The sequence below is a fragment of the Penaeus vannamei genome, chromosome 27 (genome assembly GCF_042767895.1).
Source record: "Penaeus vannamei isolate JL-2024 chromosome 27, ASM4276789v1, whole genome shotgun sequence".
Taxonomy (NCBI): domain Eukaryota; kingdom Metazoa; phylum Arthropoda; class Malacostraca; order Decapoda; family Penaeidae; genus Penaeus; species Penaeus vannamei.
In genome coordinates this window covers 28,420,293-28,422,792 of record NC_091575.1, presented here as the reverse complement: position 1 = coordinate 28,422,792, position 2,500 = coordinate 28,420,293, and positions in this window count along the sequence as shown.

Sequence of the window (2,500 nt, the reverse complement as noted above, 5' to 3'; positions counted from 1 at the left end):
TTTGAAATGGCTTTCCCATGTTTTTTTTTCTTGTTGGTTGATTATCTTTTTTATTTCGATTTTTTTTTTTTAATTTTCGTATTTTCTCATTTTATTTTACTATCTAGCCCTTCGTCCCCTCCCCCCCCTCCTCCCCCCTTTACCTACTTCCAGATCCTTGCTCACGATGAGTTGCTGGTTCTACTTTTTTCCCCTCTATCTCCACCATTACTGTCTTTCTACCTATTCCCCCTCTCTCTTTCCTCCGTTTCCCTTCCCTCTCCCACTCTCTCATCCTCCCTCCCTCCCTCTCTCTTTACCCCTTCATTTTCTCCTCTCCCTCTCTCTCTGTCTATCTGTCTCTCCCTCTCTTTTCACTCTCTCTCTCTCTCTCTATCCCCCCCTCTCTCTCTATCCCTCCCTCTCTCTCTCTTTCTCTATCTATCTATCTATCTATATATATATATATATATATTTATATATATATCCCTCTCTCTCTTCTCTTTATCTCTCTCTCTCTATACCCCACCCCTCTCTCTCTCTCTCTCTCTCTCAATGATTGTATGTCATCAAAACGAGAAGTACCTTTTGGTGTTCCGCAAGGATCCATTTTAGGTCCGATCCTATTCACAATTTTCATAAATTATTTATCAACAATAGCTCATAACTGCCTTCTGGTACAGTACGGCGATGATTCACAGTTTCCTCATAGTGACTCTGTAAACAACTTGAATACATTAATACGAAACACTCAACATACCCTTACACAAGCAAAATTATATTTTGACACTAATGGCCTTAAACTAAATCTACATAAAACTCAATGTATATTTATAGGTAACCAGCAGAATATAGCTAAAATTCCCAATGACACGACCATAGAATTTGAAGGCTGCTCTATCAAACCCAACACTTCAGTGAATAATCTGGGAGTACACTTAGACAGATTCATGACATTTGAGCAACATGTTGATAAGATACACAGGAAAGTAGTGGGCACCCTAGTATATCTTAATCACATAAAAAATCAAATCACTACTGAAACTAGAATCATGGTTGTGCAAACTCTAGTTCTAAGCATTATTAACTATTGTTCAAATATTTGGGGTTCGACTAACAAAACCCAAATGCAAAAAGTACAAAAATTACAAAACTTTGCTGCAAGAGTTGCATTAGGTAATATCAGTAAACTTGATCACATCAGCCCGCATATCCAAAAATTAAAATGGTTAAAAGTCCAACCTAAATGCAGTTATGACACATGTGTATTCATCTACAAGCTCATTCATGGGAATTATCCGCAATGGTTAATGCCCTTGCAAACTGTAGGGACCACATCAGGTGTCGTGACACGCCAAGTAAACTCTCTTTATGTTAAGAGATCGAGTACTGATACAGGGGCACGACAAATGGAAATACGTGGACCCAAGCTATGGAACATGTTACCAGATAATATAAGAGTCATTAATAGCTTTTGTAATTTCAAAACGAAATTAAAAGAACACCTATTAAATAATCAATTGTAGATATGAATGTATTTATGTAAAGAATAACCATTGTAATTAATGGAATAAAGTGTTTTGACTTTGACTTTGACTTGACTCTCTCTCTCTCTCTCTCTCTCTCTCTCTCTCTCTCTCTCTCTCTCTCTCTCTATCTATCTATCTATCTATCTATATATATATATATATATATATATATATATATATATATGTATATATATTTCTCTCTCTCTCTCACACTCTCTTTCTCTCTCTCTCTCTCATCTCTCTCTCTCTCTCTCTCTCTCTCTCTCTCTCTCTATATATATATATATATATATATATATATATATATATATATATATCCCTCTCTCTCCCTCTCTTTCTCTCTCTCTCTCATCTCTCTATCTCTCTCTCTCTATCCCCCCTCTCTCTTTCTCTCTCTCTCTCTCTCTCTCTCTCTCTCTCTCTCTCTCTCTCTCTCTCTCTCTCTCTCTCTCTCTCTCTCTCTCTCTCTCTTTCACATGCCTTCCCTTCATCACCATCTCGCTCTCTCTCCCTTTCCTTCCCTCCCCTACTCTCTCCAACCACAACCTCCGCTTCAGCCTTCAAGGCCAGCGGAAACTCAAAAATATTCCAGCACACTTGACGTCGTGCTTGATACTGTAAAAAAAAGAAAGAAAGAAAAAAAAAAATGTAGTTGGAAGAATGAATTTTATTTCATCATACGAAGAAACGACATATAATCTTGTCGATATTTGGCAGGTTTTAATATCCGCGATCTGCACTGGAGAGAGAGAGAGAGAGAGAGAGAGAGAGGGAGGGAGAGAGGGAGGGAGGGAGCGAGAGAGACAGAGAGAGAGAGAGAGAGAGAGAGAGAGGGAGGGAGGGGAGGGAGGGGAGAGAGAGACAGAGACAGAGAGAGAGGCAGAGAGAGAGAGGGGGGGAGAGAGAGAGAGAGAGAGAGAGAGAGAGAGAGAGCGAGAGAGAGAGAAAGAGAGAGGGGGGGGGACATGGTGTGAACTATATACAGCCTTAAT